The sequence below is a fragment of the Orcinus orca genome, chromosome 12 (assembly GCF_937001465.1).
Source record: "Orcinus orca chromosome 12, mOrcOrc1.1, whole genome shotgun sequence".
In the NCBI taxonomy this organism is placed as follows: Eukaryota; Metazoa; Chordata; class Mammalia; order Artiodactyla; family Delphinidae; genus Orcinus; species Orcinus orca.
In genome coordinates this window covers 11,894,064-11,919,212 of record NC_064570.1, presented here as the reverse complement: position 1 = coordinate 11,919,212, position 25,149 = coordinate 11,894,064, and the positions used below count along the sequence as shown (strand labels likewise).

At 44.7% G+C, this 25,149-nt stretch overlaps 1 protein-coding gene across 8 annotated transcripts in view; it reads left to right on the top strand.

Moving 5' to 3' along the window:
* Positions 1-25,149, top strand: part of SCAF8 (SR-related CTD associated factor 8) — a 197,746-nt gene that overhangs the window by 144,293 nt on the left and 28,304 nt on the right. The gene's annotated exons all lie outside the window — the stretch shown is intronic.

Below are 25,149 nucleotides of genomic sequence, written 5' to 3'. Positions count from 1 at the left end.
GGACTCAGTCCTGATCGTTCAAGTTTTAAGTTGATGATGAAAATAAGGGACTCTTGAATGACCACCTCCTGTTTACCTTTTATTTCGGCTGCTGTGTCATATGACCAACCTCAAACTTTTCCTGATTTGTTTTTTATATTTCCAAGTCAGAAAAGGTTACATTCTTGTTATAAATGATTCTCACAAGCGTAGAAATTTATAGAGTCAAAGATGACTAGTCCATATTTTTCTAAAACAGCTGCTAATAAACTTTCTAGGTAGATTGGTCTGGTTGAGCCCTCCATGTGGAAAAGCCTAGAAAATGTCTTTGATGTGCATTATTTTTACACACGCCTACTGACCTAGCCTCATCCTGGTTTTCTTGTGACAAACGTTTGAGGAGTTTTGCACTCCAGGAAGTAGTATTTTGACAGGATTATTTCCTGCTTTAGAAAGTTTCATAGCTGCTCTAGTGGTGTTGAGCACAGGAGGCGGAGTTTGGCGGGAAAGGAAGACCCACGTCCTGTGTGGGGATGTGGAAGGAAGGAGAGGAGAGATGCAGACTCTTCTGGGGGACAGAGAGTCCTCATGGAGGCAGAGAATTTGGTACTGTGTTGCTGGAGACCAGTAGGTGCCCACTGATGCTATGGTGCTGGGGACTAAGACCAGGCTGACCCCAGGGAGGGCAGGGCTGCTGCCAGCATGGCCTATGCCTTGTGCAGATTGCAGAAGGGGCCCCTTTTGCCCCGAGGGTACACAGCACAGAGAGAGGAACAGAGCTGGATTTCAGCCCTCGTGCACCCCTTCACAGATGCTCTTGTGCAGTACGCAACGTGTGCAACTGTGCTCAGCAGCTCGGTGACAGATGCAGGAGTTCAGTCATCCCCCACCAGCCAGGAAGAACAAAGGTAGTACTGAAGAGCAGGACCCTGCTCACTTAGACCCAGGTTTTGGAGGGATGTGGATGGTGGAGACCGTCCTGGGGAGATGGAGAGGTTAAGGATCTTCCTTTTCAGAATCTGGAGAGCATCTCCTTCAGGCTTCTCCATGGCTTTGTGGACATTCGCAGCCTCTGTCCCCTCCCTACCGGCTGCCCTCTCACATTCTTCCCGCAGCCAGGCTCTGCTCCCCTCCTCATTCTAAGGCCCCTCCCTCCCTTGCCTGGCCCCTAGGATTGTGACCTTGGCGGCGAACGGCCATAGCTGTTGTACAAACACACACACATCACACACGGAGACACCCCCGACACACACCTGTTCCCATTGCTCTTAAGAATAAAACCCAGATCCCTAATGTGCCCTGCACTGGCCTGCAGTGACCTGCCCCTACCCTGCCTACCTCCCAGCCTCCCCCTGCCCTGAGCTCGAGCTGCACTGGTGTCCTCCATCCTGCCAAGATGCCATGCCCTGAGGGCTGTGTCAAGGCTTTCTTTTGAAGGCTCCCAGCTCATATATCAAACACTCAAACGCACCCACATGCCACATTAGATAGTTTTTGGTGCAAATAATATTTTAAAGGTTTCCGTATTTCAAATAATTTTGAGATGATTGAACTATGAGTGACTCCTTTCATTCGAATGCCTGTGATTTCTCAGTTATCTTGCACATGCTTGAGGAGTCTGATCAAGTGAGAGTGTCTAAAACTGCACATTTTCCCCAAACACAGTGAAAGATTTATGACTACTAGGCCCTAAGACAGCTGAGAGCGTGTTTTGTTTTATTTGCATTTTATTAAGCAGTAATGTCAACTTTGTAGTTTTCCTTTCATATTCGGGGGACAATGTCTTTTTTCAGGCCTCACACCTTTCTCTAATGTCCCCCCACCTCTCCCCACCTTGTCTGGCCAACTTCTGCTTCATCCTCAGATCTTGCCTCCATGTAAACTCCCCCTGGGGAGCCTTCCTGACCCTCCATCTGGCTCAGCGCCTCCTGTCACGTCATCTCACAGCACTGAGTCACTTTCCTGCAGAGCACATCCTCTGACTTTCACTTCAGGACCATCTGTGTGACCTGCCCTTCAGGATTTCTTTCTAGCACCGGACAGGCTATAAGTGCCACTTTCATGTGGACGTAAGCGGCCCTCACTCACAGTCTTGGGATAATCAGAGTTGGCCGTGTAAGCAGCAGCCAGGCTGCGTGGCATCTTCTTTTCACATTCACCGGGCTGCCATGCATTTACCTCCTGGCAACTTTAAGAAGTCCCGCCATCTTTACAGAATCAACATGCTGGTGTGGGGAAGATTGGTGCAGTTTCCAGTAACAGAATGTAAATAAAGACCCTTGGCAGTTCAATGGTAGTGTTGTTATGGAGCCAGACTGCTCGAGAGGTCACGCAAGCAAAACGTGTTCCAAGCCCCCCCACCCCGACCTCTTCCATATCTTTCCCAATGGTCTGGGGACAGCGCGTAAGGCACACTGATCAAATTCACGGGGACCCTGACTCAGTGAGATCCTTCAGAAGATCTCAGTGAAAATCCAAATGACCTCAACTAGTTTATAAAATGTCCCCATAACACCGGCATGAAACTCCTTGGGATTAATGCCAGGTGGTTGGTCCCGCTGAAACCATTCCCCTTCCCCTCCCCCCAAAGGAAGAGGACAGGCAAATGGCCGGCCAGAGGGGGTTGTGGGACCCCCTGGGGTGACTGACCCCCATTAGAGACTAGCCTCCTACCGACATGGGCTCGGGGATGGAGCACACCAGTGTTGGGGGCCGTCCTGTGAAAGGATGCGCCCACACCCCTCTGCCCCTCACACACACCCGGCTAGTGACACACACACAAGGAACAGCTCGTTTCTGGAATACTTCCTATGTACCAGGCTCCACACCAGGCCCTTTAGACACATTTTCTTCCTTAATTCTCATAGCACATCTAGCATGTATTCTGTGTATGATGGCATTTAGAAAGGTAGGGTAACTCGCTTAATGTCACAGCTGGTGGGGCTGCAGCTGAACCCCGTTTCTGTCTCCCTAGCTATCGACCTACCCAGCCAACCACCAAGATCACCCAGACAGAGACTGAGAGAAGGACGGTAAACCTGTGGAGGTGTTTGGTTCCCCGCGCAGAGCCCGAGCAGGGCTTTCATGTACTCGGGCGGGTTCCCAGCCAGGATTAACCTGCTTCCTCTCCTGAGATATTTTGGCCTTATATTTCAGCAGACTGGTAAAGAAAATGAAGAATGTGTTGCTGGTAAAAGAAAACAATGTTCAAACCCAGTGAATCGTAGGAAGCCCCTTATCACTCTGGGGCCTCCTATTTCAGGATTGCTTGTAACGTGTCTTGCATCTCGAAGCTGCCTTGGCCAGACAGGGATGTAGCCCAGGAATTCCACCTGTGACTTTAGGCGCAGCAGTTCTTGAGGGAGATGTTCAGGGAGGTGGGAACCAAGAACCAGAGGTCTCCAGTGCGACGTCTGATCTCCTTCCTCTGGCGGGAAGGCAGGCTATTGGGGAGAGCATTTCACTAAAACCAAGAGAGCTGAAAAGTGGAGAGTTGAATGAGGTAGGTGGGGTGGAGGGAAGGGGAAAGACAAAATCCAAGTACCTGATGGGTCGTTTATTCAACCTTTAACAAATATTTATCAGGGCCCTGGGATACAGTCGTGAATAAACAAGCACCCTTCCTACATAGGACGTAGGTTCTGACGTATGAGCTACGTGCATGGTCTGTATGTTCTAAGACAGAAAGCCACAAAGATGTGGCTGAAATAATTTCAGTTGTAATAAGTGCAATGATAAAAGTCAGAGTCTGGGGGAGAGAATTGGGGGCAGGGGAGGAGAGGAGATAAAAAGTACCGCCAAGGAAAACTCTTAAGAGGTGATATTTCGGCTGTGACTATAGTTCAGATTCGTTTCCAGGTGTGCCGGGCAGGCCCCAAGGAGATTAAGTGGGAGAAGGTTATCATTCTAATCACATCACTTCTGCTGCCCTGCGAGGAAAAGGTGGAAGAGGGCCCAGTGGGAGAGCAGCCCCAGGGCTCTCCTGAGGTCAAGGGGGCTACACAAAGATGAGAGAAGGAGAAGTGAGAGAAGAGGGTGCATGTTTTTGGAGACAGCCTCAGTAGGACTTCCCGGTGGGCTGGGAATAAGGGTGTGTGTGTGGGGGGGCACGTGGTCAAAAGATTTCCGGCTGCATAGACATGGAGCCGTTTTTCTAGGTGGAGAAAGTAGCTGTCTAAGCAGAGGGGCCCTGGGGTGGCCGTATGGGGTCTTGGAGAGCCGGGGGGATGAGAGGGCAGGGAGCATTGTGGGTCCGCTGGTCAGGGGTGACGTCGGTGAACAGCAGAGATGGAAATTGGTGTGAGGATTAATCAAATGCGGAACGTGCGGTAAAGCCATCAGCACAGCGCTGGGAGCATCGTGATGAGTCAGTAAACGGGAGCTGTCGTTTCACTAGGAACGGTCCAGATCCCTTGTAGGAGCCGGGACAGGATGGGCAGGATGGGAAAGGACAGGAGTGAGACCTGCAGGGCAAGGCTGGAGACACCCTATAAACGCCGTATGTCCTCTTGGGGTCACCAAGGGAAACCCAGAGAGTGGTGTCAGAAGGGAGTGGGTTTCCGCCCTGATAACCTGCGGGCGGGACGGGCACAGCCATCAGTCAGCCCTGGGAGGGTCGTGGGTCCTCAAGGTCAAGGGGTGGGCGAAGCCTCTGCTGTCCGACTTCTGACCGCAGCGCCTGGCCGGCTCCTGATGCCCTTGGGTACGTGGCCCTGGCAGCAGCAAATCCCCTCCCTCGTGCTTATCCTCCTTCCCGTGGAGAAGGTCCCCTCCAGCCCCCGTTGTTTCTGCTGTTCCCCTTTCCATCTGGTCCCCCCTTCACCTCCCCACGGGGTCCGGTCTGGCCCATCCACTCATTCACGACGTGCTGAGAACACAACTCGGTGACGTGATGAGCAGATGAGAACCCGGGACCAAATGTTTTCCCGCCATCCCGATTTTTTCTGTGCCAAAATAAATACACTCAATTTTTAATTGTTCCCTGTTTCAAACTTATAAATGGAAAGGGGACCTCGATCTCAAGTCTGCACTCTCAAACTAAGTCTCCACTGCCTTGAAGCAGGTGTCTGACCTGAATAGCTCTGTGGACTCAGACCTCGTAGGGAAGAACACTGATATTAGGAATCCATAGCGCCTGTCTTCGTATCAGAAAATGGGGGGAATTCTGTTTATCTATTTCATAGGATCTGAGCTGTAATTATTGAGAGCTAATGTTTTTAAAAACTGGAACTTGGGATTTCCCAGGGGATGCTTTTAAATTCAGGCTGTTTTAACGCAGACCCACATGTCCACACACACACACACACACTCTCATTCCTTCATTTCAGACCACGCACATCTCCGCAAGGTTCACTGACCATCCTAACGAAAACAGCTCACGGTGGCTGTGACCTTGCAGAAACAAAGGCCAGAGCCGCAAGCTTTAAGTAGTGTGTTCCTGATTTTAAAAGCTGCCTGCTTATGACCTTCCTTTCTAAGTTTTCCATCGAGGACAAGTCAAGATTTGAAAAGATGTCACGGTGGGGCAGTTGGGAAATGCGATGCGTGGCTTCTGTTTTCACTGTGAGGACCTTCCCAGGCCTTCCTGGGTCCCAAGAGGCGGGTGGGAAAGGACACAACCTGCCCCTGTCACAGCCCATCCTTCACAGGACAGGAAGCCCAGCCTGCCCCTGGGTCCCTGCTTCCCTGACACAACTGGAAGTCTCTCACCTTTAAAGCCTGGGGAACCAGGTGGGCCCAGGGGTTTTTGGTACCTGCTCTGAAGGGAGGGACATCGGGGGAGTCAGGGTGCCCCATATGGGCAACATCTCGTGCCCCTGGAAGGTTCTGAGCATCCTTCTTGCACGCCCGCTCCCCAAGTGAAGACTTCCGTGGTGAAGGCGCTTTGAAAGGCCAGCAGGTGAAACTGAAAAGAGGTTTTACAAAACCGTACCCGGGATGGGGGCATTTTCCTGATGTTCTTAGGGCGGCACGTCACACTTTTTTCCCATCTACTTAATGGCAAAGGGGAAAAAGTAAATCCCCATCCTCTGGAGGCCAAGGGCACAGCTGTGGTCATCACACACGTTGAAATAGCTTGTTTTATCCCAAAACTCCTGTGATCGTGAAAACGTGCAAACTTTGCACTTTATTCCAGCAAGTAGGTTTGATTCAGTACACAAGTCATGGGTTGTACTGTGTCAAACTACCTAACTCTCCGACTACACCTCCCCTTGGTCTTTCACTTTAATCTGTTGGAAACCGAGATCATTATCTTCCTGCCTCTTGTTCCTTCTTGTTTTCCCCAGACGGTTCAAATCTTGCAGACTTCCCTGCTAGTTTCCCAGCTTTGTTTGCTGTTTGAGTATATGCGCAGAGGTGGAGACCAAAAACAGACAGACAAACAAAAATAAATAGGAGACTGACGAAGAAGTTCCCAACAATGTCCCATTGGCAAGTTGCATCTGCACAAGAGTGTGTGTCACCTCTGTTCTAATACCAGGCTGGGAGGTGGAGGGAGTTAAAGGAACTACAGCAGAAATTCCGGACAGAGTCTGTTCCTTCTACTTCTCAAGGATCACGTCAGAAAGCTCGTAAGAGCTTCGGGAGGAGACCCAGCGTAATACCCTTGTCAGTAAGTTTAGCTGAACCGTGAAAATCAGGCAGGTGACTTAACTGACTCTTCCACTGAACTGACTGTGCTTGTCCAAGTATCCTCTGTACACTACCTTAAAGAAGTTCATTCATTGCTGTGTGAATTTAGCAGATGATGCCCCAAAGGAAGATGAAAAACCTAGGGAAAAAATTAGTTTTCTTAGCTAGAGTAGGAAGTGTGCAGTAATCAGGAATGCAAGAAGCATCCTGGTGATTTCTTTTTTAAATGGTGTCCTGCCCTTCATCTAAGAGTCTTATAAACGGAAGTAATGGGGCACTTAGCACCCAAGCACTTCCCGTGCCTTGCTAACGGTCCCCCTGCAGCCTGACACTTCATTCCCTTCACACCCCCTGAGGTGGACTCTCTTCTCACCCCCATTCGCAGATGGCTTAAGGGGATTTAAAGACTCCCCCAGACTCACACAGCTGCAGAGTGGCAGAGCCAGTCTCCATACCCTGGTCCCTCTGACTCAGGAGACGCACCTAAACCCACACCCGCCATCTCTCTCTCTGGAGAAAACTTGCCTTTCTGCAAGATAACGAACAATATCTAAAACCAGAACTCTAGGACCACATTTATCTTTCTGGTTGTTAGTGTATTTTATATTTAGGGCATGCATTTAGTGAGGCACTGTGTTTATTTTTCTGCCGGAGGTTATATGGTCTTCTGGGAATTAGAATTACTTATAATAAGAAGATATTTACTTCCATAATTTAGCCAACATAGCTTTTGGATTAATTTTATTAGCTCCTGAAGCTGGAACTGTAACAACCAATTCCTACAAACACAAAGTTTTCAGCATCTTTATAAAGGCTACCTCAAGAGGGAGCTCCTTGCAAGCCTTAGATATATTCAGTTCTCTCAATCCTGGAGCTTGATTATAAAGCGTATTTTCAGAGAATGGATTGCAATCCTGTATGAGTGGAGAGGAAGTTCGCAGAAGAGGCTCAAGGGAACAAAACAGAAGTTTAGGAATTTGAATCCTTAGGTGGGTGGCCATGAAGATCCAGGGATTTAAATTTTATAAAAATTACTATCAAGAGAAAGAAGAACTTCTACAGTCTTTTCGTGTGTGGAATCGTAGCACTAGAGGGGCTCTTAAGAAGACAGGGAGAATTGTCGGGACTTCCCTGGCGGTCCAGTGGTTAAGACTCTGTGCTTCCACTGCAGGAGGTGTGGGTTCGATCCCTGGTCAGGAAGCTAAGATCCCACGTGCTGTGCGGCCAAAAACAAGAAGAAGAAGAAGAAGAATTGTCTTTCCCTATTGATAAGGACTTTGGGGCGGGGGTGGGGGGTGGAGGTGCAGGATTCTCAACTCTGCTCAGTAATTGGTTGCGTAGTTTTCTGTACTGATACAGTATCGTGAAGCAAAGGGCACCAGGGCATTTGTTTTGTTCTCTATAAAGTTGTATTGGCTCTTCTGAAGAAAATACAGTGAGGCACAGTTAAAAGGCAGAAAGGAAATGAGAATGGAAATCTATTTAACCCAGAAAGAAATAAGAAAGGAGGCGCATCGGAATTTTTAAAAATCCAGGTGGGACCGACAGAAAACAAATCAGAGTAGCAGACTTAAATCCAACCACATCAGTAACTAACAGTAAATGGACATAAACGGAGTAAACGCTCTGATTTAAAGGCAGAGATTCTTATTAAACTGGAGAAAAAGAAAGACCCAATGACATGCTGCCTTTAAATATAAATACAGGTAGATCAAAAGTAAAAAGATGGAGTAAATATGTCTTACAAACAGTATGCTTTAGAAAGCTGGAATAGCCAAATGAATGCAAGATAGAATAGATTTCAGGATGATGCATATTATCTGAGATAAAAGGGTCAATTCTCCAGGAACACATAACAACCATAAATCTGTAAATATCTGGTAACAGAGCTTAAAATATGCGAAGCAAATATTGACAGAATTTAAGGGAGTAATAGACAAATCTACAATCACAGGTAGAGGTTTTAACATCCCTCTGTCAGTAATTGATAGAACAACTAGAGAAAAAAGCATTTCCTTTCATCTAGATTGGCCATCCACCAGGGACTGAGCTGGTATCAGCCAGTGCGTGCTCTGCTCACGATGGGCTTTTATTTAATTTCCTTGGCTAATGAAGAAGCAGCTGTCTCTGTATCCTCTGTTGCCCAAAGGATGTCTCGAGATTGATTATAATTGCTGTGAGAGTGAACCTGAGGTCTTCACCTTGGCAAGTGAGCTGGAGAGGTTTCCTCATCACTTGTAGGTACACTTGAGATCAACCCTGTAGTCTAGACAGGATGAGTTTCTAGCGCACAGAGTAAACTGCTTCTGCCCAAATAAGGTGAGGCCCCTTTCTCCAAGGAGCATTTTGTAACTGCTACAACACAAGACTCTCAGGGAAGTGGGGCTCCTTCAAGGGTCCTCATGTTCAATGTTTGCTGATGAGCCCTGGAGTTTGGGACTGGAGTTTTACCTCTACAGCTAAGTGACACTTAAAGACTCGTTCATTATCTTACAGCCACTTCAAGCCCAGACTGTGTTGTGCCGGGAACCACTTAACGGGATTATTGCAGGACGAGGAGCAATCTCACTCTCTGGGCTCCAGTCAGATCCCCCTCTCATCCTGCCACTTACCAATTCTCAGCCTAACCGTCTCCTAAGAAGAGAATTTTTCAATTTCCTGCAGTGATTGGAACTAACAGTTTTCCCAGCCTGCAGAAAGAATGGATTGAAAATTGTGGACATGCAGTTAGGATAATACAGAGCCATTATTTAGGTTAAAGCATCTTATGCTCCTGGATCACTTCAGATACGTGTGGTTGTAGAGCCTCGACTCCCTGGCCTGGTCTGAAAGTAATTCTTATTTTGAATTGAATTTTTTTTTAGTTCAGTTTAAGCTTTATTTTCTAAATTAAGGGCAGTTAGAAAATAGAAGATCTGCTCTTATCCAGCTCTGTGGTGGCAATAAGTGCATTCAACCTCAAGTTGAACCAAGAAGCCAAATTAAAGAAATTGCACATGTTTGGTGGTAGGGAGAGAATATCCTAGATCAAAATTTTGTCAGGCAAAGGGAAATAGTCCTAAAGTGTATTTACTAAATAGGGACCTGGTTTCCAATGGGTTTTCATCTTTAGACCCATAACATACATTACGTAAAATCCTACCCAGAGCAGGAGAAAGTCAGAAAAACATTAGGGACTAATCCATGGAAAAGAGATGGGACTGAGTATTCGGGCTAGTCTATGAATCATTCAATCCCCTCTGCCCTGAGACACTCAGGTTCCCAAGTCAATTCTTTTATTTTTAGAATCAAGATTGTGATAAATGCGATATTTGTTTCTCTTGTACAGTACATTTTGCATCTATTGTTCTTTCTATCTGGTTTCCTCAGATAGGTGAGTAACTCTGCCTGATGCCAAAGAAAGCCTTTGTGTGCCCCTTCAATCCTTGCTGGTCCCATCGGTGGGTCCCCAAATGGAACATGGCATTTTTCCATTTTGTCTTTAGTGAAAGTAACAGAACATGAAAGACTTTTTGCTCCAGCCTCCTAAAAGGCCCTACCATTTTGCCCTAACTTTTATTACTATTTAGATAATAAGGGGGAAGGGAGTGTTCATGGTATTGTTTCAGAAATATTCTGATAAATCATCTAAATTAGTTACTTTTCTTCTAATGGTTTAATGACATCTTCCAAAGGGGAGAAAGACATTTAGAGCCCATTTATTTTCATGTAATCGGTGTAGGAAAGGGGGAAAAGGTGACACACTCTTTCTACTTTTTCCTTTGAGCACTTTAATCAAAAAAGAGCATAGGACTCAAGTCAAGTAGGTCACCAGTTATTAATTTTGTGCGCTTGGGCATGCAAGTCTCTTCTGAGCCTGTCCCCTTGTCTATAGACTGGGGGGCTCTGTTCTTTCCTGTTTGCCTCATGAAGCAGTGTGAGGGGAACACACTGCAGGGGAGAGGCTAAAATAGTGAGAGGCCTCATGGACGATCCTTATTTACAAGTTTTCATTATAATTTGGAACTTTTCTTTTCACTTAATTATCCCTTCTCATTGCTAGTTTGTCTGTGCCCTAATCTCAGGCTGTTATTCTTACCGTGATATCTTCCTACTTTGCTTTTTTCTATTTGCTCATTCACTTGGCAGATCAGCTATCGTGTTTTCCTCATTTACCATGTAACCCAGCTTCATTTTTTATTATTTTTTAAATGGAAGTATAGTGGATTTACAATATTATATAAGTTTCAGGTGTAAAACATGGTGATTCACAATTTTTAAAGGTTATACTCCAGTTATAGTTATTATAAAATATTGGCCATATTCCCTGTGCTGTACCATATATCCTTGTAGCTTATTTGTTTTATTTTTTAATAGATATTTATTGGAGTATAATTGCTTCACAATACTGTGTTAGTTTCTGTTGCACAACAAAGTGAATCAGCCATACGCATGTACGTGTCCCCATATCCCCTCCCTCTTGAGCCTCCCTCCCACCCTCCCTATCCCACACCTCTAGGTCATCGCAAAGCACCGAGCTGATCTCCCTGTGCTATGCTGCTGCTTCCCACCAGCCAACTATGTTACATTTGGTAGTGTATATATGTCGATGCTACTCTCACTTTGCCCTAGCTTTGCCCTCCCACCCCATGTCCTCAAGTCCATTTTCTTTGTCTACCTCTTTATTCCCGCCCTGCAACTAGGTTCATCAGTACCCTTTTTTTTAGAGTCCATGTATATGCATTAGCATACGGTATTTGTTTTTCTCTTTCTGACTTACTTCACACTGTATGACAGACTCTAGGTCCATCCACCTCACTACAAATAACTCAATTTTGTTTCTTTCTATGGCTAAGTAGTATTCCACTGTATATATGTGCCACATCTTTATCCATTCATCTGTCGATGGACATTTAGGTTGCTTCCATGTCCTGGCGATTGTAAACAGTGCTGCAGTGAACATTTTGGTACATGTCTCTTTTTGAATTATGGTTTTCTCAGGGTATGTGCCCAGTAATGGGATTGCTGGGTTGTATGGTAGTTCTATTTTTAGCTTTTTAAGGAATGTCCATACTGTTCTCCATAGTGGCTGTATCAATTTACATTCCCACCAACAGTGCAGGAGGGTTCCCTTTTCACCACACCCTTTCCAGCATTTATTGTTTCTAGATTTTTTGATAATGGCCATTCTGACCAGTGTAAGTTGATACCTCATAGTAGTTTTGATTTGTATTTCTCTAATAATTAGTGATGTTGAGCATCCTTTCATGTGCCTCGTGGCCATAGGTATGTCTTCCTTGGTGAAATGTCTATTTAGGTCTGCCGCCCATTTTTTAATTGGATTGTTTGGTTTTTTGATATTGAGCTCCAAAATATACAATTTTGGAGATTAATCCTTTGTCTGTTGTTTCATTTGCAAATATTTTCTCCCATTCTCAGGGTTGTCTTTTTGATGGTTTCCTTTGCTGTGCAAAAGCTTTTAAGTTTCATTAGGTCCCATTTGTTTATTTTTGGTTTTATTTCCTTTACTCTAGGAGGTAGGTCATAAAGGATCTTGCTGTGGTTTATGTCAAAGAGTATTTTTCCTATGTTTTCCTCTAAGAGTTTTATAGTGTCTGGTCTTAAGTCTTTAATCCATTTTGAGTTTATTTTTGTGTATGGTGTTAGGTAGTGTTCTAATTTCATTCTTTTACATGTAGCTGTCCAGTTTTCCCAGCACCACTTATTGAAGAGGCTGTCTTTTCTCCATTGTATATTCTTGCCTCCTTTATCAAAGATAAGGTGACCATACATGTGTGGGTTTATCTCTGGACATTCTATCTTGTACCATTGATCTATATTTCTGTTTTTTTACCAGTACCATACTGTCTTGATTACTGTAGTTTTGTGGTATAGTTTGAAGTCAGGGAGCCTGATTCCTCCAACTCTGTTTTTCTTTCTCAAGATTGCTTTGGCTATTCAGGGTCTTTTGTGTTTCCATATGAATTGTAAAAATTTTTGCTCTAATTTTGTGAAAAATGCCATTGGTAATTTGATAGGGATTTTATTGAATCTGTAGATTGCTTTGGGTAGTATAGTCATTATCACAATATTGATTCTTCCAATCCAAGAACATGGTATGTTTCTCCATCTGTTTATGTCATCTTTGATTTCTTTCTTCAGTGTTTTATAGTTTTCTGAGTACAAGTCTTTCACCTCCTTAGGCAGGTTTATTCCTAGGTATTTTATCCTTTTTGTTGCAATGGTAAATAGGAGTGTTTCCTTAATTTCTCTTTCTGATTTTTTGTTGGTGGTGTATAGGAATGCCAGAGATTTCTGTGCCTTAATTTTGTATCGTGCAACCTTACCAAATTCATTGATTAGTTCTAGTAGTTTTCTGGTGGCATCTTTAGGATTTTCCATGTATAGTATCATGTCATCTGCAAAGAGTGACTGTTTTACTCCTTCTTTTCCAATTTGTATACTTTTTATTTCTTTTTCTTCTCTGATTGCTGTGGCTAGAACTTCCAAAACTATGTTGAATAAGAGTGGCAAGAGTGGACATCCTTGTCCTGTTCCTGATCTTAGCAGAAATGCTTTCAGTTTTTCACCATTGAATATTATGCTTGCTGTGGATTTGTCATATATGGTCTGTATTACGTTGTCAGAGGTTCCCTCTCTGTCCATTTTCTGGAGAGTTTTTATGATAAATGGGTATTGAATTATGTCAAAAGCTTTTTCTACATCTATTGAGACAATCATGTGGTTTTTATTCCTTAATTTGTTAATGTGGTGTATCACACTTATTGGTTTGCGTATATTGAAGAATCGTTGCATCCGTGGGATAAATCCCACTTGATCATGGTGTATGATCCTTTTAATATGCTCTTGGATTCTGTTTGCTAGAATTTTGTTCAGGATTTTTGCATCTATGTTCATCAGTGATATTGGTCTATAATTTTCTTTTTTTGTGATATCTTTTTCTGGTTTTGGTATCAGGGTGATGGTGGCTTCGTAGAATGAATTTGGGAGTGTTTCTCCCTCTGCAATTTTTTGGAAGAGTTTGCAAAGGATTGGTGTTAGCTCTTGTCTAAATGTTTGGTAGAATTTGCCTGTGAAGCCATGTCATCCTGGACTTTTGTTTGTTGGAAGATTTTTAATTATGGTTTCAATTTCATTACTTGTAACAGGTGTGTTTATATTTTCTAATTCTTCCTGGTTCAGTCTTGGAAAATTGTACCTTTCCAAGAATTTGTCCATTTCTTCGTGGTTGTCCATTTTATTGGCATATAGTTGTTTGTAGTAGTCTCTTATCCTTTGTATTTCTGCAGTGTCAGTTGTGATTTCTCCTTTTTCATTTCTAACTTTATTGATTTGCGTCCTCTCCCTTATAGTTTGTACCTCATAATCCCTTACCCCTATCCTACCCCTCCCCTTTCCCTATCCCCACTGGTAACCACTAGATTGTTCTTTACATCTGTTAGTCCGTTTCTTTTTTGTTTTATTCACTAGTTTGTTTTGCTTTTTACGTCCCGCATATAAGTGACATCATACCATATGTGTCTTTCTCTGTCTGGCGTATTTCACTTAGCATAATGCCCCCAAATCCATCCACGTTGTTGCAAATGGCAAAATGTCATTCTCTTTTTAAGGCTGAGTAGTATTCCATTGTGTGTGTGTGTGTGTGTGTGTGTGTGTCTCGCATCTTCTTTATTCATCCATCTATTGATGGACACTTAGGTTGCTTCCATATCTTGGCCATTGTAAATAATGTTGCTATGAACATTGGGATGCATATATGTTTTAAATTAGTGTTTTAGTGTAACTAAGCTTTAAATACAAAATTTTTGTCTCCAAAACCATCTTTAAACATTTCACAATAACCTTCCTATCGGCTTCCTGTTTTAAGAGATGAGTTTTTGGGAATTCCCTGATGGTCCAGTGGTTAGGACTCCATGCTTCCACTGCAGGGGACCTGTGTTCAATCCCTGGTGGGGGAACTAAGATCCTGCAAGCCTCACGGTGTGGCCAAAGGAAAAAAGAAAAGGATGAATTCTCCACATTTATTCTACAGTTTTGTAATCTTAACATTCTGTAGGTTTGCATCTGGTACTGAGTACCCAGGATTTGCTCTCTGGTTGGGGACTTGACTGACTCATGACTTGAGAACGTTTCTTTCCCTGCTCCCTTTCCTGGGGGCGTTGGCTACCTCTGGCCTCACTCCATCCTCAGAGCTGCTTAGCAAGACTTCTGTCTTCAGCAAGCAACTAGCACCCACTGGGTTCCAAAGCTCCTTTTTTAAAAAATACATTTATTTTATTTATTTATTTTTGGCTGCATTGGGTCTTCATTGCTGTGCGCGGGCTTTCTCTAGTTGCAGTGAGCAGGGGCTACTCTTTGTTGTGGTGTGCAGGCTTCTCATTGCGGTGGCTTCTCTTATTGCAGAGCACGGGATCTAGGCGTGCGGGCGTCAGTAGTTGTGGCACGTGGGCTTCAGTAGTTGTGGCTCACGGGCTCCAGAGCACAGGCTCAGTAGTTGTGGCACACAGGCTTAGTTGCTCCACAGCATGTGGGATCTTCCCGGACCAGGACTCAAGCCCGTGTCCCCTTCATTGGCAGGCGGATTCTCAACCACTGCGCCACCAGGGAAGCCCCAAATGCAACTTCTTCTGTTGCTTTTTGTTTTGTTTTGTTCTTAGCTTCAGATGAAGGTCCCTTTGCAAAGAATGTTAACGCTTGATTTGTTGTAAGACATTGTGGAAAGTAGTATTATCCTACACTGCTCTTATACTCTAGTGTTTGAGGGTTGGTGGCCTGATTCTTCTTTTGAGGCTATGTCTCATTGATGTAATTCGAAAACAATTTTAAACCCACAGATTAAGAACATGTGTTTCTTCACGTCACATGTTAAGAGAGACTTTAATTCATTCTGAAATCTATACTGAAGAATATCTTAAAGCAAAATTGCAACTTTGCAGCTATACTAACTACAAATTAGATCGAGTAGGAGTACAGTGACCTGGAGAATCAGACCAGAGGCCCATCCAGCTAGAATTCTTCCTCCACAAAGGCCTCCAGTTTTTTTATGGTTGTGCAGGAGGGTGGGTAGAATGGGGCATGTGATAAGGTGGAAAGATAGGTTTTCCTTCTCTGGTCTCAGTCTCAGAATGTCTGGAATGTTCTTCAGAGGTGGATCTGTCAGCATGACCTTTGCTAACTCCTTCTTGAATCCCTTTATATTTTATCTGCTCCCTCACGGGACATAAGTTTCATATTTTTATTATCTACAGTAGCACAGTACTTCCTCTTTTTGTCCTAAAATTACCTCTTTCAAGCTTTAAGGAGTGCCCTCTGCCTTTAGGATTTGGGAGCGATGATTCCATCTGCGTTTTCTCCCTTCAGTTCCACCCTATCCCAGAGGCTTTGATGGTATCTGCTCAGCCTTTGTTGTCAAGACTGAGAAAGCTAATATGGGTTCAGAAAGTGGAAAATATTCAAAGGAGCCAAATAATTTTTGAGTCAGCGTTCAGTGGTCCTCATTGTTGCAATGCAGGAGCACATTGTGGCAACCGTTGACAAAGGGTTAAGCATCACAGACAGCCTTAATAGAAGTGAAAAAACAGGACCGATCCAAAACATATAACGTATACTCCAAAATAAGCCAGGCTCGCCCCTCTTAATGGGATAACTGCAGACATGCCAAATTCTACAGCTAGTCAGTTGTATACATATGGTAAAACTTTTCATACCATTCAACGTTTGCCTCAATATGATTTTAATTACGTACAGATTGGGTAGCTGGAAGAAAGCGCTGGAATTGAATAAAGTTAAACACAAGCCCTTTTATAAATGGCCCCAGTTTAGGTTAGAACGTATGCAAATGACTGCCGAGGACAGGGAGAGGAATGTGTGGTTTGGGGGAAACTCTGGGGGTGGGAGGTGACTCATCCTCAACCTGGGGACCCTGTTGATCTGGAAGGAGAGAGTTTCCGGAAATGGTGATTATACTTCTTTTGAAGTTGGGACTTATGCTGATGCTTGCGCTTTTTTACTCAAATTCTTCCTGCCCCAGGACAGGGTTGTCTCTGCAAGATGAAATTGCTCTCTGGGCAAACGCCGCCTTCAGTTTGGAAGACCGTGGGGTTGCATACGGCAGATCGGTAGTTTTGAAACTTTTTTTCCCTAATGGTGCTTTCTTGGGCTGTGTTCCTCGTTTCTCTGAAGTTAATTTGACATAATGAATTCAAAGGTGGTGTTGTTTACTTCATTCAAGAAAAGAAATGGAAGCAAATTGTGCTTTATCTGGCCCTTGGCCGTGCCCGAGGAGAAAACCACGGCTCTGGAATGTGCGTTTCTCAAACTTTAACAACATAGCTTTGGTTTTCCTCATAACTTACCAGAATGGCTTTGACTTACTGAATATCTTTTGGGTCAGCCACTCTGAATTCCAGCTTCTCTTCTGTGAAATGAAGATACACCCCACAAAGCCAATTTACGGAGGCTTCAGGACCCGAAAGCTGGCCCATCACAGACCCTGCACACAGGGCTGCTGTGACCCCCAGAGGAGAAAAGATGGAGTTAATATAATAAGGAGTAGAAATAACACCCGGATTTTTGGAGCCTCTTAGGATCACGTCAAACCATTTCAAGGAGGCGGCAAGCCTGTATTCTGTGCCTTTGCTGGTGAGATGGGAGGACCAGGAATTGAACCTGTTGCAGGAAGGGCCCGAGAGTGGGCTCCTGTCTAACACTCAGAAATCAATTGTCCAAGAAGACACAAGTACTGACCAAGCAAAAGACTTTATTGGGAAGGGGCGCCCGTGTGGAGGGCAGCAGGGTAGGGAACCCAGGGGAACCGCCCTGCCACGTGGCTCGCAGTCGCAGGTTGTATGGTAATGGTGTTAGTTTCCGGGTTGTCTCTGGCCAATCATCTTGCTTGGCCCATATTTGGTCTGAATCAGGGTACTTCCTGGTGGCTCATGCAATTCTCAGCCAAGATGGAGTCCAGCGGGAAGGGTCCTGGGCTGTTGGCAGGAGAGTATTATGGGCTGGCGTCTTCTCCCTCTTCTGGACCCCTCCCGATTTCTCCTGGTTGGTATTCGGCTGCAGCACCATGTTCCTTATCGGGATCTCCTGTTGTGAGACAGCTCATGCAAGCGGTTATCATGGTGCCTGGCCAAGGAGGGTGGTTTCAGTCAGCGGTTCCCTAACGAACCTATTAAAGGAGCAGGTTGAGGTCTGGATCAGGCATGGCAGGTTCTTCTCCCCCGGTATCCATGGAGAAGGAGGCAGAGTGAAGGGTCACGGGGAGGATGAGCTGCAGGACCCCAGTTGCTGGGGAGGAAACCACTGCCTTTGGCCAGGTGAGCAGCCGCGACTCCCACCTGCCCCCCGGCCCCCTGCTGATCTGAATGGCGGCCATGGCAGTGGGGAATGTCTGTGTCATGTTCAGCCCCCTGGCTTTGTATTTATGAATATTTGTATACGGACGCTAATCTGCAGACATACACACTCTAGTCTAGTTTTCTATTGTTTGAGCTTCAGTTCAGTAAATTTTCTTGGAAAAGTCACCAGTTAGCTTAGTTGTGGGCTAATTAATTAATCAGTTAATTAAAGTTCCTCCATAAGAACTATCTATGGCGTGAAATGTCTCACTCTGGGGGAAAAGGCAGGGCTATCAGTGAACTAAATGTGGCCTCCAGACTGTGAATTTCTTGAGGGCAACTTTCACATCTTACCCTCTTTTGTGGGATAAATGAAGACCAAATGAAAGACTCTACAATTAATTAATTCACTTGGTGGAAATGGATTTTTTAATGGACTCTTTAATAATGTGTTCAGATATATAAAAATGACATCTACCAGTACTATGAGTTAGTTTTTCCACGTTTAGGAAGGAACAAAAGGAGGGAGAGAGGAAGGGACGGAGGGAGGGAAGAAGGAAGGTCATTTGTACTTAATTTCAGATATGGATTCCTCATTTCTTCTTGCATATTTACTTCAGTAGCCTTAATATATTGGTTCCAGGCAAACTTTACCACTTCTAGAAGCCACTTCCATGGAGCCCAGATTCTTGGTTACCAAAATCAAAAGAGGCAAAAGATACTGGAGTTGGCTGCTGTACACAGCAAAGATCCACTGCAGCCCCAAGAATCAGCCTTGTTCAGAGTGATGCAGTCCTTTCCCCATTGCTACCCCACTCCGTCCCCTGTTGAGACTGCAGCCCTTTGTGGCCTAGGATGAGCTCAGACACAAAGCAACCATCCTCCCCCACACTAGGAAGCAGACAGGAGTGAGGCAGGGGCTTGGACAGCACACAAGGGGTGACTGATTTAAGTGGGGTTTGCCTCAGGCCCTTCGCTCTGAGGTGAGGGCCAGTTTTCCCTGGCTGACCTTGGCCGCTGTGCATTTAGTTCCTAATCCACTTGTGTGCCAAGTGGTAGGTGAGGAGCTAGAAAAGCCACAAGTCCTTAAAACATAGGGGCTGCCCTCAAAGTAGTAGAAAGCACAGACATTTAAACAACGATTGCAGCACAATGTAAGAATTTGCTAGAGTAGAGGTATAAACCGAGAAGAGGCAGCCCTAAAAAAGAAGCTAATAGTTATGCCTGGGAGTATCAGGGAAGGCCTTACAGAGGTGGGGATATTGGGCAAAGTCTTGAAGGATGAATAGCGATTCACTGGGCAGAGGCTCAGGGAGGGCATTCCAAACAGTGGAGATGAAGTAAAGATATGCAGGTATGAAAGAACCTGGCACATTTCTAAATAGCAAAAAATTCAACATAGTTGGAAAACAGGAAAAATGGGTGAGTGGGAATTCACTGAATATGAGACGGGTGCACCGGAGTGGGGCCACATTACAGTTATGATGGTTGATTATAATTATTTCTTTACACGTCTGTATCTCCTGCCCAGGTGTCTGCACCCCGAGGTCAGGGAATGGGTTTTACTGACTTTCTTCAGTCTTCCTGAATCCCACTGTGTTTTTAAGAGGGCCCAATGAATTTTCATTGAATGGATGCCTGAGTGGATGTTGGGTGGTATTGGAAGTTATTTTAGCCCAGGCTGATGAGCTGATTGGACTATAAACTGGTCCTACATCACAGCAATTTGTTTGGACTTTACCTCTTGGGGAATATAGAGCCATTAAACAAGAATGATCTAAAGCTATCTGTGTTTGAGGAGGTAAATCTGGCTATAATGTGACAGATTCATTGAGAGAGACTGGAAGTTGGAAGGCCAGTTAGAAGACTACTGTAATGATCTGGAGGAAATGTTAGAAGGCCTGAGAGTGTGGAGACTTGAGAAATATTTATAAAGCCGCGTTAACATCTAGCCCAATTTTTGATGACCAATGGAATGGGAGGGGGAAGTCAAAGATCACTTTTGACTCAAGTGAAACTAAGTCTGACTTTCAAGTGGATTTATATTCAGAGATGAAAAGGAAAGGAGTTCCTAACACTTGGGCACTAAGCATAATTAACTTATTGATGTTGGTTTAGAACAATGAAACTAAGAGTTGACTAACCAATAAGATTTATGTGGACATAGGATAGAAGCAATTGATTTATATAGAATATGTAATGTACATATTCATTTTGTAATATAAATAATATGCAAATACACAAGGAAAGAGTGTGTTCTGACATCACAAGTATAATCAGGGCTGCCACATGTGGCCTCACAGGTTGTGCACTGCACAAATCTAAGAAGCAGCACTTGTAATAGCAACAGGCCACCCTGTAAAGCTACTGTATGTCCCTCTTGGCCTTCAGCTCGATGCATTCACAGACTGTTGCTTTTAGCCACAAAGGAAGGTGTTTAGGATGGGAACTTGATAGACTTGCAAGGTTAAATCATCTGACGGGAGCCCTCCTATAGCCAGGTCATTAGTGTTAGATGTATGTTGGGTAGGGGGTGTCTTTTCATGTTAAAAATGAGAGAAGTTTTTCTCCCTTTAAAGGACTTAGATTATGCTCTTATCCTGCCTTCTGACAGCAATGGGAGAATCCAGCGTTTCGTTAGTGGTGATGTTTTAAGGCCTCCTAGTGTGTAATGTGTCCCTTGCCGTGGTGCTGGGCGTTTCTGCATCTTGTTCAGAGTGAGTAATGCAGAAAGCCACGTAGATTCAGCCTTTAGAAGGAACGGACTCACGGAAGCAGATGAAGAGAATATAGTTCCATATATTCTTTCACAACAATCACATGTTGCTTTAAAATTGGTGTGGATTTTGCTCACATGCTTCAGGGGAAATAGCTTCCAAAGGCAACAGACCACAGTGTAGCTTAGGCTTGCTCTCCGCTGTGGCATGGCCTGCCATGGCTGGGGTAAACCGTCACAGAGCTTCTCAGCAGACAGAGACTCAGTCCGGGGGATGCAGGAGGCTCTGCAGAACGTGTCAGAGAAGAGCATCTTCTTACATGTCAGACTGCCAAGGGCTCACGGAAGGGAAGGCAGCCCAGACGACTGCATTGTAGACAATCTCCAGATACTCAGGCACTGGGGACCCAGTTGCCGAACTGTGGCCTGGCCTGGGGCCTGGGCACAGCGCAGGTAGTGTACAAGGATCTGTGCTTCCTCACACTTATTCATCTCGTGGAAACATGTCAGGCTGGCTCCTCCAGGGCCCTGTATTTACTTTAAAGAATGTTAGAAAGGAAATAGATCGCTTACCATCTTCCTCCCTCTTTGGGCGTGTTTATTGTGATTGGAAATCATTCTCGGCCACGTGGTTGTAGCTCTCACCCCACTCTTTGTGCTCCTAGGTTAAACAGCCCTCTGTGCAAATAAACAGAAAAGGGAGAACTGTTTTATTCAGCTACAGAAAAAGGAGCGAAGTGAGAGCCTGGAGAGCTGGGAGGGTTCAGCATGGCTTGTGTCCTCTGCTTGTGCTTTCCCCCGCCCACAGAGCCAGGACAAGAGGCACAGAACAGGCCTTCCCAGCGCTGGCTGGGAGCCCGGACCCAGGTGTTCGGCAGTGAACGGGACTGCTGGCCCCGGATTGGTGTTTGCTAGAATTTACCTGGGGATTATCTTGACTATTCCTGGTGGGGGAGGAGATCGGGCGCTGCTCTGAACTTGATTAAAACCTGAAAGCAAGAAATAAAGCTGAAGATACTTTTGGATACCATCTATTTAAAAATTTCATTCCGAAGCTAATAAAACCTCCAGCTGTTGGTACAATCGATTAGACTTACTTGCCATCGAAATCATTTTGAACACATTCTTAGAAGGAGCCCGATACTACCTAAGACCACTCAGGGACTGACACAGGTACTCTGCACCAGAGCCCCTCTAAACGCGGCATTTGTATAACAAATGAAGGGAAGTAGGCTTAAATTGTCATTCTTTTCGTCTTACCAGGCCTGGAAATAACAGTTGATTATTATATTGTTAGTTCCCTATTTCAAGCAAATGATTTCGTTATGTAAATCCCCCTTTAGTTTAAAAGAGAAAAAAGGGAATTCCCTGGTGCTCCAGTGATTAGGACTTCATGCTTTCATTCCAGGGGCCTGGGTTCAATCCCTGGGCGGGGAACTAAGATCCCACATGCCGTGGGGCAACTAAGCCTGCGTGCCACAACTACTGAGCTTGCGCGCCTCAACTAGAGAGACCGCATGCCACAAATTACAGAGCCCAGGCGCCCTGGAGCCCGCACGCCACAACTAGAGAGAGAAAAAAAAAAACCAAAAATGCATGCCACAACTAGAGAGAAGCCCACACGCCACAACTAAGACCAGACACAGCCAAAAAAATAAAGAAAAATAAATAAATAAAACTTAAAAAGTCCATCCATACTTCTGTTATGAAGAATGATTACTTATTAAACTCTCTACCTTATTATTATTATTTTTTTTTTTTGCGGTATGTGGGCCTCTCACTGTTGTGGCCTCTCCCGTTGCAGAGCACAGGCTCCGGACGCGCAGGCTCAGCGGCCATGGCTCACGGGCCCAGCCGCTCCGCGGCATGTGGGATCTCCCTGGACCGGGGCACGAACCCGTGTCCCCTGCATCGGCAGGCGGACTCTCAACCACTGCGCCACCAGGGAAGCCCTCTGCCTTATTATTAATCTTGATTCTTGAAAATGTTAAACCTGAGTCCTTGGTGTAAAAATAAAAAGGTGTGAAAAACAGCATACTCAGGGTCCATCAGATATATTTCATTTACTTGTGGGTACTAATACTTTATATTTTTACCTGATAATAGCTTATTAGCATTGATAATAATAATGATAATAACTAAAATGGTGAATACTTGCAGAATAACATTTAGTTCATGAAATGCTTTCATATGAACTATCTCTGTTTTAATAGAATCAAAAAATCCTACCCTAATTATTTCTCCTGCTTTCAACATGTGCTAGTATTCTCTCCTCAGCCGGTAGTGAAGAGGAACTTATTAAAGACGCAGGTGATGGGTGAAGAAACATAAAACATAAACATCTATTCATTCCTCTTCTATACATTTCTGGGGCTGTTTATTTTGTATAGTACCCAGTGCTTGTCATCATCACGTAAGTCTGTACCACAAAAAAATATGGGTTAAATAACGGATAAGATAATTAATTTGACATTATCTCATGTCATTGCTTGTTAAAAAATAAATATGCAATAACCAAGTCACCAAAATGACACAGTGAATTTAGCTGCCGCCCTGAGCTAGGTCTTACTGCATAGTCTCTTAAACCCACATCAGAGAGGCTTACAGCATGAGTCACTCAGGCTGCTCTACAGGAAGATCTTTTTTCTCTCACCTTGAGTCCATACTCAGACACCTGAGAAAGTATCTCCGCGTGGCCATCCAGTGGACTGCCACAAATCCTCAACCTGTAAGCATGGTATCTAGAATATGTCCGAAGGAAGTTATGTTAAAAGAAAAGAAAACTGAGTTAACTGTTTTATCCTGCTAAGGAAGGTCGCAGTAACCTGTCATCCCAAAGGAGGCGCTGTTCTTGAGATTAAGATCATTTAAAGGAGCCCCATCTGGCTCCCTGGCTTCCACCTTCTGCACTCCGGAGGCTCTCCTACACTCTCTTCACAGTGGGATGCTGGGAATTGAGAGACCTTCCAGCAGCTTCCACAGTTCTAGCAATTTGGGCTAGATTGGGGTTCCATCTCCTTGAGGTTTAATCCCCTCTTCTTGAGTCTGACTCCATTGGTGTCATTGTGCCTTTTGTGGCTTCATGGCTGCCACCTTTCCCAGACTGGGGGAGAAGGGCCCCTACTCTGTTTTCCTCTCTAGTCCTGGAAATTTCACCCCAGCCCTTCTCAAGCTCTTCCTAGCTTTGAGCATTAGATGTGGGCATCCCATCCTTAAGAGGTTTGTCTTTGGTGAGGAACCAAAATTGTCCCCAGCTTCCTCTGGAGCTAAGTGCAAATTCATCTGCAGGCGGACGCTCCCTCGTGTGTGCGCTTACCATTACACATGACCTCCTAACACAGCGCTTGTCACTTTGCTCTATAACTTGACGGCTTTCACAATTTTTTCCACCATCACCTACAAAAGGAAATATATTTTCCATTGCAAATCAATGCACACAGACGTATATATATGATTGATGCAGAGATATAGACATATATCCATGTGAGTTGCCTCACCTTTACGCCATGCTCTCTGATATTTTCCATTCTGTGCTATTCTGTTCTACTTTGTTCATTTATTTATTTTGAGTGCTGTTCAAGACCCACTAAACTGGCTTCATGATCTTCTATCTAATTGGGCTACAAGCCGCTGTTGGAACAACATAGCTCTGATTAACTTGCTTGACTCCCGGCTGCCCCATCCCTGCTAGACTGTGACCTCACTGTGGGCAGGAGGCGGGGCTTATCCATTTCTCCTTTGTAGACTGACCACCCGCCTTGGTGCCTGGCAGGTAGCAGATGCTCAGGTAAATACTAGTTGAACCAAGGAACCCAGTCTCGTTTGTAAAATGTGTGAAATGGAGAGGTGCCCAGGCATACCTGTGGGACAGTTGTGAGAACAGAATGAGATCATGTATTTAAAGCAGAGAACACAGGGCCTAGTGCCAACAGATGTTCAATTAACACATGTTTCTTTCTGGTTTTCTCCAACTGGCTCACCCTTTAATTGATGAGCTGAACTGCTCTGCACTTTCTTTAACTAATGAGAGGTTTGAAGTCCATCAGCCTGAGGCCTCCAGACACTCAGCACTCTGAGATTTTCCAAGTGCCGTGGAGCCAGGGACAGAGAGCCCTTCAGGGAGAGCAATTTCTTCTAGGGTTTAGCCCAGGCCAGCCTCTGGCTGTACATAGGGGAAGGTCATGGGGCGAGTTGGTTTTGTCATACCCTAGTAGGACTCATTTCTCCATGAAAAGTGGAGACGAGCTCATTATTAGAATTTCTTTGCAAAAATGAAAATGACTTGCGCATTTTAAAAGACTACAAAATAAGTTTAAAATCAGCGTGAAATTTAAAGTGTTTTGTGACTCAGAAGTCTTCATGATAAGAGGTATTGTTTCAGAACGCCAACACCTAAATGAAGTCTGATGTAGCAGAAAGAGCAGTGGTCGAAGAACTTGTGGTTCGATCAGTAACCGGTCACTAGACTGTGGGTAGGAC